The sequence below is a fragment of the Bombina bombina genome, chromosome 7 (assembly GCF_027579735.1).
Source record: "Bombina bombina isolate aBomBom1 chromosome 7, aBomBom1.pri, whole genome shotgun sequence".
NCBI lineage: Eukaryota > Metazoa > Chordata > Amphibia > Anura > Bombinatoridae > Bombina > Bombina bombina.
Window position 1 is genome coordinate 132,551,422 of NC_069505.1, and position 17,014 is coordinate 132,568,435.

Below are 17,014 nucleotides of genomic sequence, written 5' to 3' on the forward strand. Positions count from 1 at the left end.
TTTAGTTGCCTGCAAGTAGAACTTGAGGGCACGAACTACATCCAGATTGTGTAGAAGACGTTCCTTCTTTGAAGAAGGATTTGGACACAGGGATGGAACAACAATCTCTTGATTGATGTTCCTGTTAGTGACTACCTTAGGTAAGAACCCAGGTTTAGTACGCAGAACTACCTTGTCTGAGTGAAAAATCAGATAAGGGGAATCACAATGTAAGGCTGATAACTCAGAAACTCTTCGAGCCGAGGAAATAGCCATTAAAAACAGAACTTTCCAAGATAACAATTTTATATCAATGGAATGAAGGGGTTCAAACGGAACACCCTGTAAAACGTTAAGAACTAAGTTTAAACTCCATGGCGGAGCAACAGCCTTAAACACAGGCTTGATCCTAGCTAGAGCCTGACAAAAGGCCTGGACGTCTGGATCTTCTGACAGACGCCTGTGTAACAAGATGGACAGAGCTGAAATCTGTCCCTTTAATGAGCTAGCTGATAAACCCTTTTCTAAGCCTTCTTGTAGAAAGGACAATATCCTAGCGATCCTAACCTTACTCCAGGAGTAACCTTTGGATTCGCACCAGTATAGATATTTCCGCCATATTTTATGGTAAATCCTTCTGGTAACAGGCTTCCTAGCCTGAATCAGGGTATCAATAACCGACTCAGAAAAACCACGTTTTGATAAAATCAAGCGTTCAATTTCCAAGCAGTCAGCTTCAGAGAAGTTAGATTTTGATGTTTGAATGGACCCTGTATCAGAAGGTCCTGTCTTAGAGGTAGAGACCAAGGCGGACAGGATGACATGTCCACTAGATCTGCATACCAAGTCCTGCGTGGCCATGCAGGTGCTATTAGAATTACTGATGCTCTCTCCTGTTTGATTTTGGCAATCAATCGAGGAAGCAGCGGGAAGGGTGGAAACACATAAGCCATCCCGAAGTTCCAAGGTGCTGTCAAAGCATCTATCAGAACTGCTTCCGGATCCCTGGATCTGGACCCGTAGCGAGGAAGTTTGGCGTTCTGGCGAGACGCCATGAGATCTATCTCTGGTTTGCCCCAACGTCGAAGTATTTGGGCAAAGACCTCCGGATGAAGTTCCCACTCCCCCGGATGAAAAGTCTGGCGACTCAAGAAATCCGCCTCCCAGTTCTCCACTCCCGGGATGTGGATTGCTGACAGGTGGCAAGAGTGAGACTCTGCCCAGCGAATTATCTTTGATACTTCCATCATTGCTAGGGAGCTTCTTGTCCCTCCCTGATGGTTGATGTAAGCTACAGTCGTGATGTTGTCCGACTGAAACCTGATGAACCCCCGAGTTGTTAACTGGGGCCAAGCCAGAAGGGCATTGAGAACCGCTCTCAATTCCAGAATGTTTATTGGCAGGAGACTCTCCTCCTGATTCCATAGTCCCTGAGCCTTCAGAGAATTCCAGACAGCGCCCCAACCTAGTAGGCTGGCGTCTGTTGTTACAATTGTCCAGTCTGGCCTGCTGAATGGCATCCCCCTGGACAGGTGTGGCCGATAAAGCCACCATAGAAGAGAATTTCTGGTCTCTTGATTTAGATTCAGAGTAGGGGACAAATCTGAGTAATCCCCATTCCACTGACTTAGCATGCATAATTGCAGCGGTCTGAGATGTAGGCGTGCAAAAGGTACTATGTCCATTGCCGCTACCATTAAGCCGATCACCTCCATGCATTGAGCTACTGACGGGTGTTGAATGGAATGAAGGACACGGCATGCGTTTTGAAGCTTTGTTAACCTGTCTTCTGTCAGGTAAATCTTCATTTCTACAGAATCTATAAGAGTCCCCAAGAATGGAACTCTTGTGAGAGGAAAGAGAGAACTCTTCTTTTCGTTCACTTTCCATCCATGCGACCTTAGAAATGCCAGAACTAACTCTGTATGAGACTTGGCAGTTTGAAAGCTTGAAGCTTGTATTAGAATGTCGTCTAGGTACGGAGCTACCGAAATCCCTCGCGGTCTTAGTACCGCCAGAAGGGCACCCAGAACCTTTGTGAAGATTCTTGGAGCCGTGGCCAATCCGAATGGAAGAGCTACAAACTGGTAGTGCCTGTCTAAGAAGGCAAACCTTAGGTACCGGTGATGATCTTTGTGGATCGGAATGTGAAGGTAAGCATCCTTTAAATCCACAGTGGTCATGTACTGACCCTCTTGGATCATGGGTAAAATTGTCCGAATAGTTTCCATTTTGAACGATGGAACTCTTAGGAATTTGTTTAGAATCTTTAAATCTAAGATTGGCCTGAAAGTTCCCTCTTTTTTGGGAACCACAAACAGGTTTGAGTAGAACCCTTGTCCTTGTTCCGACCGCGGAACCGGATGGATCACTCCCATTAATAACAGATCTTGTACGCAGCGTAGAAACGCTTCTTTCTTTATCTGGTTTGTTGACAACCTTGACAGATGAAATCTCCCTCTTGGGGGAGATAATTTGAAGTCTAGAAGGTATCCCTGAGATATGATCTCTAGTGCCCAGGGATCCTGAACATCTCTTGCCCAGGCCTGGGCGAAGAGAGAGAGTCTGCCCCCCACTAGATCCGGTCCCGGATCGGGGGCTCTCGATTCATGCTGTCTTTGGGGCAGCAGCAGGTTTCCTGGCCTGCTTGCTCTTGTTCCAGGCCTGGTTAGGCTTCCAGCCTTGCCTGTAACGAGCAACAGCTCCTTCCTGTTTTGGTGCAGTGGAGGTTGATGCTGCTCCTGTTTTGAAATTCCGAAAGGGACGAAAATTAGACTGTCTAGCCTTAGCTTTGGCTTTGTCTTGGGGTAGGGCGTGGCCCTTACCTCCTGTAATGTCAGCGATAATTTCTTTCAAACCGGGCCCAAATAAAGACTGCCCCTTGAAAGGTATATTAAGTAATTTGGACTTAGAAGTAACATCTGCTGACCAGGATTTTAGCCACAGCGCCCTACGTGCCTGTATGGCGAATCCTGAGTTCTTAGCCGTAAGTTTGGTTAAATGTACTACGGCCTCCGAAATGAAAGAATTAGCTAGTTTAAGGACTCTAAGCCTGTCCGTAATGTCGTCTAGCGTAGATGAACTAAGGTTCTCTTCCAGCGACTCAATCCAAAATGCTGCCGCAGCCGTAATCGGCGCGATACATGCAAGGGGTTGCAATATAAAACCTTGTTGAACAAACATTTTCTTAAGATAACCCTCTAATTTTTTATCCATTGGATCTGAGAAAGCACAGCTATCCTCCACCGGGATAGTGGTACGCTTAGCTAAAGTAGAAACTGCTCCCTCCACCTTGGGGACCGTTTGCCATAAGTCCCGAGTGGTGGCGTCTATTGGAAACATCTTTCTAAATATTGGAGGGGGTGAGAACGGCACACCGGGTCTATCCCACTCCTTAGTAACAATTTCAGTTAGTCTCTTAGGTATAGGAAAAACTTCAGTACTCACCGGTACCGCAAAGTATTTATCCAACCTGCACAGTTTCTCTGGTATTGCAACGGTGTTACAATCGTTGAGAGCTGCTAAGACCTCCCCTAGTAATACACGGAGGTTCTCCAATTTAAATTTAAAATTTGAAATATCTGAGTCCAATCTGTTTGGATCAGAACCGTCACCCACAGAATGAAGCTCTCCGTCCTCATGCTCTGCGAGCTGTGACGCAGTATCAGACATGGCCCTAGCATTGTCAGCGCACTCTGTTCTCACCCCAGAGTGATCACGCTTGCCTCTTAGTTCTGGTAATTTAGACAAAACTTCAGTCATAACAGTAGCCATATCTTGTAATGTTATCTGTAATGGCCGCCCAGATGTACTAGGCGCCATAATATCACGCACCTCCCGGGCGGGAGATGCAGGTACTGCCGCGTGAGGCGAGTTAGTCGGCATAACTCTCCCCTCGCTGTTTGGTGAAATTTGTTCACATTGTACAGATTGACTTTTATTTAAAGTAGCATCAATACAGTTAGTACATAAATTTCTATTGGGCTCCACCTTGGCATTGGAACAAATGACACAGATATCTTCCTCTGAGTCAGACATGTTTAACACACTAGCAAAAAAAAACTTACAACTTGGTTATAATCTTTTTTAGCAAAAACGTACTGTGCCTCAAAGAGGTACTAAACGATTAAATGACAGTTGAAATAATGAACTGAAAAACAGTTATAGCATCAAACTTTAAGACAACACAACTTTTAGCAAAGGTTTGTTCCCATTAGTAAAATAACAATAATTAAATTTGACATAAAAAATACAAGCAACGTTTTTATTCACAGTCACTATAAGAATTCTCACAGCTCTGCTGAGAGAATTTACCTCCCTTAAAAGAAGTTTGAAGACCCCTGAGATCTGTCAGAGATGAACCGGATCATGCAGGAAATATAAAAGTAACTGACTGGAATTTTTTGATGCGTAGCAAAGAGCGCCAAAAACGGCCCCTCCCTCTCCCACACAGCAGTGAAGAGAAACGAAACTGTCACAAATAAAAGCAAAAAAGGCTGCCAAGTGGAAAATAATGCCCAAATATTTATTCACACAGTACCTCAGCAATGTAAACGATTCTACATTCCAGCAAAAAACGTTTAACATGATAAATAGATATTAAAAGGATTAGTGACCTTTAACAGAGTAGTTCCGGTGAAATACCATCCCCAGAATACTGAAGTGTATACATACATGTCATTTTAACGGTATGGCAGGATTTTCTCATCAATTCCATTCAGAAAATAAAAACTGCTACATACCTCAATGCAGATTCATCTGCCCGCTGTCCCCTGATCTGAAGCCTTTACCTCCCTCAGATGGCCGAGAACAGCAATATGATCTTAACAACTCCGGTTAAAATCATAGTAAAAAACTCTGGCAGATTCTTCCTCAAACTCTGCCAGAGAAGTAATAACACGCTCCGGTGCTATTGTAAAATAACAAACTTTTGATTGAAGTCATAAAAACTAAGTATAATCACCATAGTCCTCTCACACATCCTATCTAGTCGTTGGGTGCAAGAGAATGACTGGGACTGACGTAGAGGGGAGGAGCTATATGCAGCTCTGCTGGGTGAATCCTCTTGCATTTCCTGTTGGGGAGGAGTTATATCCCAGAAGTAATGATGACCCGTGGACTGATCACACATAACAGAAGAAATCATGATTTACAATATCTGGTATCTTGTGTCTCCATCTTCACACAGAAACAAAAATTTGGAAAATACAAATCTCATTCTGTACAGTGAGGTCTGGAACTTTTGCCGATATTGTAAACCTTATAACTCAACTGTTTAACCATTTACAGTATGAGAACTGTTAAAATACTGATAAAAAAAATTATTTGCTGCTCCTGCGCTTACATAGATAAACCTTTTCAGCAAAAGATAACAAGAGAAGGAAACAAATCAAATAATAGAAGTAAATTGGAAAGTTGTTTAAAAAAAAGTGTATGCTCTGTCTCAATCATGAAGGTCTAATTATGACTTTACTCTCCCTTTAGCATGAGGCTTTGACAATTTTGTATGGAATCACAAATACAGACAGAGAAGGAGCTACATATTTATAGAAATATGACATGCTATGCAGATACAGATGTAAAATAGTAAAAATAAATCAAATAGAAGCCATGAGTAAAATTCTAGTCGGGCTGGCTCTTGGCATTCGTTAGTCCTGTCTTAACATCTACATTCCAATGCCATACTGGGACTTATAGGCAAAGGCATCCAGAAGATAATGCAGCACCTTTTTGCAAAGATTTCACAAGAAACAAAAATTCTCCACAGTGAAAAAACTGCTGAAATGACAAAATTCTGCACAGCCTCTCTCTGTCTTCTCCAGCATATTTGATAAGAAGTTCTCCACTATCAGTTACACCACCTACTGTCCACCTCTACACAAAGCGATTCCCTCACCAGACCCACAACACCATTCAAACAACTGTGCTTAAAAGATTCCCAATTGCGACACACACTGGCTTGGGTCAGACGTATTGTAACAGATGCCCTACACAAACCATACCCCGATGTACATCGTTGACACACCGATATAAGCAAGGAACTCAGCGACACTGAATGGAAACATAGCATGAGAAAACACCAAGAAAATCTTCCCTATCAACTAAATTCTTAGAGACCAATTATAAGATCCTCACCAGGTGGTACCTCACCCCAGTTAAAGTCAACCGCATCTTCCCGAACGTCTCAGACGCCTGTTGGAGGGAGGGGGGGGGGGGATCTATGATCCACATATGGTGGTCATGTCCTAAACTAAAACCGTTCTGGTCCACTATTGAAAATTATATCAAGTCTGTATTAGGCCTTTAGTCCACATTCCACCTCAAACCTCCAACGGCGCTCCTAAATTTACTACCTAAACACCCATGTTAACTCCGCTTATGATTAATCCATTTAGCACTAAATTCCTCTAGATCTCTTATAGTCACCCTATGGAAATCGCAAACTATACCCACATATCTCTCCTGGAAAGAACACATGGACCATACTTTACAGGTAGAGGAATATGGCTACTTTCAAAGGGGTACCCTGAACATCTACTATGACATTAAAAATTATATTGGGAAACCAGTATACAACTCCAACAACCAACCTAGCCAAGTATACTTTACTCCCCATGTGAGGGGTTTTGGGTCCCTCTCCTCTCCATCACTTGTCTGCCTCTCCCCCTACACACCTCTCAACACCCTACACCATTCACTAATTCTCCCTTGCTTTCATTCAACTACATCTTTCCTCTGTCCTCTTTCACACAGATAATGGCAAATGACCTGCATTTGGAAGAAGCACACTCTGCACATAAACACATATACCCTAAAGAGAGTTCGCCTCGAACTGACCAGTTTAGTATTAGCATTTATATTTTTATTTTCCTGTTATATTCAATAGAGTTTACACTTGATATTATGTACTTAATAAAGACTTGATTAATCTCAACATTGCACAACTACTTCATTAAAAAAAAAAACAAAAACAAAAAAAAAAACCTATGTTGTCTTAGTAAAAAAGCAAAAAAAAAAAAGAAGATTCCATGTTCAGACCCTTCTCCTGGCAATATCCCTACAACTCGGATGATCGTTTTTTGCTGCTTGGACAAATAATTGCGGCTGTGTCACATGTTTTACCTATTTTCCATGACAACCTGGAACATTTTATAGCCCCCAGTGATGTGATTTAAAGGCTATAAACTAAAAAAAAAAAAAAAAAAGGGAAGGTTATTTTTATTATCAAATTTGCTGCCATATAAAGCTCCAGACACATGCATGCTCCTAAGCTTTTTTCAACAAAAGATTGCAAGAGAAAATTTGATAATAGAAGTAAATTAGAAAGTTGTTTTAAAATTGTAAGCTCTATATGAATCATGAAAGAAAAATGTGGGGTTTCATGTATGTTTAAGATATTGCTGGCATGATTCGGATATGTCTTTATATAGGAGTCTTTCAGTTATTGATTAGAGGACCACTAAACACAGTGGAACAGCATAATCAGTAAATACATAACAAAAAGACAACGCAAAAGCACTAATTTGAATGAGTAGTAGATTTCTTTCTGACAAATTCTAAAGTTAGTTCTATTTTCCCTCCCACTACATCATGTTACAGTCATCAGCCAATCACAAAATGCATATATGTATAGTCTGAAACTTGTACATGCTCAGTAAGTGCATCAGAAAGTGTTTATATAAAAAGACCGTGCACAATTAGATAATTGAAGTGAATTGGAAAGTTGTTTAACCCTTTAAGGACCACAGCACTTTTCCATTTTCTGTCCGTTTGGAACCAACGCTATTTTTACATTTCTGCAGTGTTTGTGTTTAGCTGTAATTTTCCTCTTACTCATTTACTGTACCCACACATTATATACCTTTTTTCTCACCATTAAATGGACTTTCTAAAGATACCATTATTTTCATCTTATAATTATATATATATATATATATATATATATATATACACACACACAGGGAATATGAATAGACCGGTCCAGTCGCCAGTGGCGACCTAAATTTCTTGCGGGCTGGTAAGTTTTGTCATTTAGGGAGTTTTTGGGTATTCATAGGGGGGGTGTGAATAGAGATAGAGATGATAGAGATAGAGATGATAGAGATAGAGATGATAGAGATAGAGATAATAGAGATAATAGAGATAATAGAGATAATAGAGATAATAGAGATAGAGATATAATATGACCAAAAAAAAAAAAAAAAATTCTAACTTTGACCCCCAAAATCTGTTACACATCTACAACCACCAAAAAACACCCAAGCTAAATAGTTTCTAAATTTTGTCCTGAGTTTAGAAATACCCAATGTTTACATGTTCTTAGCAAAGTGCTACTTGTATTTATTGCCCTATAACTTGCAATTTCCAAACCACTTTTTTCAAAATTTGCGCTAGCTACATTGGAATCCCTTGACATGTATATATTTTTTTTAGAAGACATCCCAAAGTATTGATCTAGGCCCATTTTGGTAAAGTTCATGCCACCATTTAACCACAAAATGCGATCAAATAATACAAATCGTTCACTTTTTCACAAATTTTAGGTTTCTCACTGAAATTATTTACAAACAGCTTGTGCAATTGTGGCACAAATGGTTATAAATGCTTTTCTGGTATCCCCTTTGCTCAGAAATAGACATATATGCTTTGGCGTTGCTTTTTGGTAATTAGAAGGCCGCTAAGCACCACACATGTATTATGCCCAGCAGTGAAGGGGTTAATTAGGTAGCTTGCAGGGTTAACTCCCACCTGAGACATCCCACCCCTGATCCCTCCCACACAGCTCTCTTCCCTCCCCCATCTTAAGTACTGGCAGAAAGTCTGCCAGTACTAAAATAAAAAGCAAATTTTATTTTTAAATATCAATTATGCAGTGTTGCATCTCCTTAGCCCCCAACCTTCCTGATCCCCCCCCCCATACAGCTTTCTAACCCTCCCCCCTCTACCTACTTGCCGCAATCTTGGGTACTGGCAGCTGTCTGCCAGTACCCAGTTTGCCCAAATAAAGTGTTTTGTTTGTTTTTTTTATATTAAAAATAACGTTTTTTTCTGTAGTGTAGCTGCCCCCCCACAACACCCTCCCCGCCAGATCCCTTGGCCAATATTTAAATATCGCCCACTCCCTCATGTTGATGCTTACTTTTATTTTTTGTGTGTAAATGTGGCGCACGCATGAGTGCACGCCCCCGACGTCCACCGCACCGCATCCGCGACTTAACGAGCACACATCAGTGTACACCGGAACAAGCCATTGATGGGCCGCACACAGAGTGGCTCTCTCCGCATCAGTGGTTTAAAAAGGGTATTGCAGTGATGCCTCAATATCGAGGCACCACTACAATACCCTGGAAGCGATAACGATCGCTAACAGCGCTTCAAAACCTAGTCGGTGGTTAAGGGGTTAAAATTGTATGTTCTATCAGAATAGTGAAAGTTTGACTTGAGTGTCCCTTTAAAATAAAATAGAGAATCACACACTGCTATTTGCTGTGGTTTATCCTCTAATTCGGCATAGTACTCAAAACCTGCAGGTGAAAATCTGTGCTCAAGACCACACATTATTGTTCTATCAAGGACTATTGTTTCTTCTCCAGGTTAATTTTAGAGTTCCAGGAAACCAGTCTGCATTGTGTGTATTTGTCTCAGGAATTATGGAGAACATCAATAATGATCTATATGTTAATGGGTTTTAATTTGATCAACAAAATATAATCCAAAAACTGACATCTTGTCGAAGGAGGAAAGGCCAAGTGGATAGAAAAACTCCTCTCCCAGAGAGAGTTCTGTTTGACTTGGAATATCTGTGCTTGTAAACTTGAATTCAGAAAGTTGCCATTATTAAAGTGAAAGTAAACTTTCCTTAGTTGCTCACCATTATAATATATTATGTATTAAATGAATAGGACTTTCATTCATGAAATATTTATAACTTGTTTGCAAATCAATTTTTTCCTGAAATAAATTGTGAATTTTAGCGTCGATAAATGCAACCCAATTTTTTGGCTGCATATTGCTTCCTGGTCACGTTCTTATTTGGGCCAACTGAAATACTGGCCGTTAGGCGGCCGTGAAGCGACGTCATCGGTCTCTTGTAGCATCTGCGCATGCGGTAAAATAAACTGTCTACTTTTTTCTTCAATGCGCGTGCCCTTTTCGCGCATGCGCAGACCATTCGGGACGGACTAAGAAGAAACTGAAGCGCAATTTTATTTTTCAGTACGGATCGCGGAGGTATGAAAAGATGCAGCTTGTCACTTTTTAAAAACGCATAGTAATGAATGAATACATTATTGTTATTCATTCATTACTATGTTGTGAACTAAATACACGCATTCGCACAATAAATTGTCCATGTAAATGCACTTCTCTTATACGTATAGAGCGGGTGGGACCGCTCTATACGCAAACACTGCAAAAAAGTAGGAAGAAGTAGATGGGAGGAGTCAGCAGCATATCGGTATAAAAATAAAGGTATTTAAAAAAAAGGCATAAATCAATACATTTATTAGAAAGAAAAAAAAAAGCGATTTGCTTATTATACAGTTAGGCAATGCAGTACTTTGTTCAAATGGGACCACATTTACTTTCACTTTAAAATGTTGCCCAGGGACCATGAACTCTAAAAGGGACATAAAATCCAACATTTTCCTTTAAAGGGACACTGTACCCAAATTTTTTCTTTTGTAATTCAGAAAGAGCATGCAATTTTAAGCAACTTTCTAATTTACTCCTATTATCAATTTTTCTTCATTCTCTTGCTATCATTATTTGAAAAAGAAGGCATCTAAGCTTTTTTTTGGTTTCAGTACCCTGGACAGAACTTTTTTATTGGTGGATGAATTTATCCACCAATCAGCAAGGACAACCCAGGTTGTTCACCAAAAATGGGCCAGCATCTAAACTTACATTCTTGCATTTCAAATAAAGATACCAAGAGAATGAAGAAAATTTGATAATAGGAGTAAATTAGAAAGTTGCTTAAAATTTCATGCTCAATCTGAATCACGAAAGAAAAATTTTGGGTACAGTGTCCCTTTAATTATTCAGACAGAGCGCACACTTTTTAACCCTTTGAGTGCTAAGATTTTTTTTTTTTTTTTTTTGAACAAAATTTTCTTTAACTCCCCCCCCCCCCCCCGATCCCCAAGACTTACACTGTTGGAAAGGTTAGCCGATTACCTTTCCAATGGTGCAGCATACATTGTTAAGTATAAATAAAGTTGCGCTCTGATGTCATCACGTTATTGCGTGTCACGTCACTGCACATAACGTGAAGCCCCGGCAATGCCTGTCACTATGCAGGCCCAATCGCCGGGGTAGGAGTGGGTGGGAGCCCCCAGAACTCCCTCAAGGTGGGAGAGTGCTAGCGACGGCTCCGAGCCGTCATTAGCACCTGACAATTTGTGACGGCCCAGAGCTGTCATTAGCACTCAAGGGGTTAAATAGCCATCTTTTAGCTAATGTGTTTATTTTACTTGATATCCTTTGTTGAAACAGCATTGATGTACTGCTGGGAGCTAGCTGAACACAGGGTGAGCCAATGAGAAGAGAATTTATGTGCAGCCACCAATCACCAGCTAGCTCACAGTAGTGCACTGCTGCTCCTGAGCCTACCTAGGTATGTTTTTCAACAATGGATACAAAGAGAATGAAGCAAATTAGATAATAGAAGTGAATTGGAAAAGTTGTTTAAAGGGATAGTAAACACCAAAAATGTTATTGTTTAAAAAGATAGATAATCCCTTTGTTTACCATTCCCCAGTTTTGCATAACCAACACCGTTATAGAAATATACTTTTTACCTCTGTAATTACCTTGTATTTAAGCTTCTGCTGACTGCCTCCTTATCTCAGATCTTTTGACAGACTTGCATTTCAGCCAAATAGTGCCGACTCTTAAAGGGACAGTCAACACCAGAAATGTTGTTTAAAAAGAAAGATAATCCCTTAATTACCCATTCTCCAGTTTTGCATAACCAGCACAGTTATAATAATAATACACGTTTTACCTCTGTAATTACCTTGTATCTAAGCTTCTGCTTACTGCCCCCTTATCCCAGTTCTTTTAACAGGCATACAGTTTAGCCAATCAGTGCTCACTCCTAGGTCACTTCACGTGCATGAGCTCAATGTTATCTATATGAAACACATGAACTAATGCCCTCTAGTGGTCAAAATGCATTCAGATTAGAGACAGTCTTCAAGGTCTAAGAAATTAGCATATGAACCTCCTAGGTTTAGCTTTCAACTAAGAATACCAAGAGAACAAAGCAAAATTGGTGATAAAAGTAAATTGGGAAGTTATTTAAAATTACATGCCCTATTAAAACCATGAAAGTTTTTTTGGACTTAACTGTCCCTTTAAATAACTTCACATAACTAAGCACAATGTTATTTATATGAAACACATTAAGTAACGCTGTGAAAACTGTCAAATGCATTCAGGTAAGAGGCAGCCTTCAATGGCTTCGAAATTAGCATATGAGACTACCTAGGTTTAGCTTTCAACTAAAACCAAGAGAACAAAGCAAAAAATGATTATAAAAGTAAAATTAGAAAGTTGTTTAAAATTACATTCCCTATCTAAATCATGCAAGTTTAATTTGGACCTTACTATACCTTTAAAATGACATGCTCTGTCTTAAACATGAAAGAAAAACGTTGGGTTTCATCTCCTTTTAACTCACTCTGACTGGCCTATAGGGTTAAGAGGTGAAAAAAGAAATCTTAGCCCTGATTCTAGAAACATGGCAATGGTAGGGATAGCTAGGTATCTGCCAACTTTTTTTTACATTCTTCCAATACAGTTTAGCACCCTTTACAGAATTTAATAAAAGCAATACAAGCTTTTTAACAGATTCCTGGATATACATAGCACTTTTAAACAAATATACACTCACTGGCCACTTTATTAGGTACACCTGTTCAATTGCTTGGTAACACAAATTGCTAATCAGTCAATCACATGGCAGCAACTCAATGTATTTAGGCATCTAGACGTGGTGAAGACGACTTGCTGAAGTTCAAACCGAGCATCAGAATGGGGAAGAAAGAGGATTTAAGTGACTTTGAACGTGGCATGGTTGTTGGTGCCAGACGGCTGGTCTTTCAAAAACTGCTGATCTACTGGGATTTTACAGAGAATGGTCCAAAAAAAGAGAAAATATCCAGTGAGCGGCAGTTGTGTGGACGACAATGTCCTGTTGATGTCAGGGGAGAATGGGCAGAGATGATAGAAAGGCAACAGTAACTCAAATAACCACTCATTACAACCAAGGCATGCAGAATACCACCTCTGAATGCACAACACATCGAAGCTTGAAGCAGATGGGGTACAGCAGCAGAAGACCACACGGGTGCCCCTCCTATCAGCTAAGAACAGGAAACTAAGGCTACAATTTGCACAAGCTCATCAAAATTGGACAATAGAAGATTGGAAAACGTTGCCTAGTCTGAATGAGTATCGATTTCAGCTGCGACATTCAGAATTTGGAGTAAACAACATGAAAGAATGGATCTATCCTGCCTTGTATCAACTGTTCAGGCTGGTGGTGGTGGTGGTGGTATAATAGTGTGAGGGATATTTTCTTGGCACACTTTGGGCCCCTAGTACCAATTGAGCATAGTTTAAACGCCACAGCCTACCTGAGTATTGTTGCTGACCATGTCCACCCCTTTATGACTACTGTGTACCCATCTGGCCACTTCCAGCAGGATAATGCACCATGTCACAAAGCTCAAATCATCTTAAACTTGTTTCTTGAACATGACAAAGAGCTCACTGTACTCCAATGGCCTCCACAGTCACCAGAACTCAATTCAATAGAGCACCTTTGGGATGTGGCGGAACGGGAGATTTGCATCATGGATGTGCAGCCGACTAATCTGCAGCAACTGCAAGATGCTAGCATGTCAATTTGGACCAAAATGTCTGAGGAATGTTTCCAACACCTTGTTGAATCTATGCCACCAAGAATTAAGGCAGTTCTGAAGGCAAAATGGGGTCCAACCCAGTACTAGCAAGGTGTATCTAATAAAGTGGCCGGTAAGCCAAATATTTAGATAAAAAAACAATTCAAACAGATGGCATTGCTGCAGCCAAATCGTGCTCATCACGACAGAGGGTGGCAATGTTTTGCAATATAATTAAATAACAATAAAATTAAGTGTCTTGGGGGGCGGAGCGTGCAGGCGTTCTAAATGGCCGCACCAGCCTAGAGCTCCTGCTACAGTGGGGACGGAACTCTCCCGCGGGTCGTCTAATAGCCTCAGCAGTGCCCAAAAATTGTTAGCCAGAGCACTGGGAAGGACTAGAGAGTGTAACACTGTCACTCACTAGCCCCTGTAAGGACCCCGGACCTCGCAATTGATAGCGGCATAGGCCGCGGCTGAAGCCTTACTCTAGTAAACGCAGGGAAGGAGTCCCGATATCACACACAACAGCTCGAGCTTACCTGCTTGTCTGCTGACCGCGAAGAAGCTCCAAGGACTGTTCAGAGGACGACATGTCATAGCACCCGCTCACTACGGATCTTCGCACAGGCCCGGTAAGCAGCATATGTCACGGCGCCCACATGGCAGTCGCCATCTTTAACAGGGCGTGATAACAGAGGCCTTATGGCATAGTAAAAGAGCTGCACACAGCCCCAAGCACCGACAGCTATACCTACTTCTCCATCAGGAGCAATAACCTAGACAGGTTTATAATGATGTACTAAAGGCATTAATCATTTTATTATATACTGGAAATAAACTGTGTGGTTGTGTAGATCCGACTTACTCCATTTTACCAGAGATGCATAGAGTTACTGTTACACTGCCTGACAAATTAAAAAGACAGAGGTGAAAGAGGGGAGAAGAAGAACGGAGACAAAAGTAATAAGGCAGTTTTTATTATAGAGCAATTCCATCCCTCCTGCTGCGCTACCATGTCACAGCGCAGGGCCACAAAACCTGACAAGGCCTTAAAACCCACCTTGACATCGGGAGCTGTAAACTCCTTTTTTAAAAAGACAGACAACACAAAAAAGAAAACTGATATACCACAGGCCTCTAGCGAAGATGAGGATCTATCTGATAGCCCAAATGCACAAGAACCCTTGACATCACCTTCTAATCCACATTTACATCTCAAAGAAGCACCAGTAACACTAAAAGCTATGGAAGATTTAATTAATCAGGTGAAGTTATGCATTAAAGCTGAGTGCGCGGACCTAAAGAGGGACATTAATGAGCTTGGATTTAGAGTAGAGACATTGGAAGATGATAGGGAAGAAATCAATAAGGAAATGGCAGCAATGTCACACTACATAGAGGCCCAACAATAACAAATCCTTGAACTAGAAAATAAGCTTGATGATGTCGAAAATAGGGCGCATAGAAATAACCTCCGTATACGCGGAATTCCTGAATCAGTTAAGGGCGAAGATATATCAGAATATTTACAAAATCTGTTTCAGTCTCTGGCAATCTCTAACCAGTGATTGAACCTATACCTTTGGAGAGAGCACACAGATCTCTACGACCGAAGCCGAATGATAATCAACCTCCAAGGGACATTATAATATGTTTCCTGAGCTACAAGGACAGAGAAAAAATTCTCCAACTGGCTAGAGCGCAACCACATTTTTCTTATATGGGTGCAAAGGTCCAAATTTTTCAGGACTTATCTGCTAGAACGCTGCAACTCCGAAAGGGATTTACCATCCTCACCTCCCACCTAAGAACTCTACAGATCCCTTACAGATGGGGATTTCCCGTATCACTGCAACTTATTAAAAATGGAAAGCGTCACGAGTGCAGCTCCCCAGAAAAGATAGAAGATTTTTGTAAGCTGCTGGACATTCCTATACCAGAAATCACTACTCCTCAGCCGGAGGCACGCAAACTACCACAACCAAAGCCTCAGAGACGTCTCTGGTCCGAAGTAGTTGATAAGAAGAACAGGAAGAAGCTATGCCCAGACCCCACCACCTCGGTGGATAATACCTGAGCGAGACTATCCTTGCTTTGAAGCCCTATTTGCAAAACGAAAAAAGTCTTGAATCAGGTCAGAGGCCACGGCCTCGATAGAAGAAAATCTTGTCTGGAATTGATGATCCAGGTTTGCACTGGATCATGGTTGTGCATCCACGCACCAGTTATGAAAGTTATGTTTGTGTTGTCCCCCACTCCTTTCTCTGTTTGCTTGGAGTATTGCATAAAGAAGAACTATCTGATTATATCCTCCTCATGGAGGACACAACCAGCTTTGATCTGGACTAACCACGAACACCTGGAGGTCGTGAGTATGAGTAGTCAGATGTTAAAACGGGACACTGTTGAATGACTATAGAATGAACTCTTTCTCACCCACCTTAGACTATTGCACTAAAACTGTTCTTCTATACCTATGTGATATCGTTAGTAATATGTTAAGATGTGCGTAATATATTTAGATGAGCCCTCAAACCGGGCACTGGTTCATGTTATTTGTTCTTATGTCTTTCACCCTCGGCCTGTCGGGGGAGTTCCGTCATGCTGTACTCATCCCCCTACTCAGTTCTTCTACTTAATTCCCCACTTGTTTTTATTACCTGCTTCTTTACCACTTACCTACTCCCCTTCTTTTTCCTCTTCCCTTTACAGTTCTAGGAGTATCTGACACAAGTTCTCCTTTTGTTTAAATAGTTATAGTATTACAGTGTACTAGATAGTGAAGTATTTATCAGAGTGCATATTATAACAGGTTTATTTTGCCATATATTTATTGTTGAAATAAGCACACCTCCACAAGTTTAGACATCAACGCTAAGGGTCAAATGCCTGAACAAAGACAGCCTAGTCAATTTCGGTTAGCTACACAGAATGTTAAGGGCTTCCTGTCCCCTCAAAAACGCTCAATAGCATTTCATGATTTTTACAGGAATTATTATGACACAAGAGACCCACTTCAAAAAGACCAATGAGCCCAGACTTTCGCAGTTATACTATGATCAGCATTTTTTAAGCTCTGGACCGACAAAACATAACGGTGTATGCATCTCCTTTAGGAAGGG

The 17,014-nt window shown here is 41.0% G+C and overlaps 1 protein-coding gene across 2 annotated transcripts in view; it reads right to left on the reverse strand.

The window, feature by feature from the left end:
• Positions 1-17,014, reverse strand: part of ARHGAP1 (Rho GTPase activating protein 1) — a 169,522-nt gene that overhangs the window by 142,548 nt on the left and 9,960 nt on the right. The window lies entirely within an intron of this gene.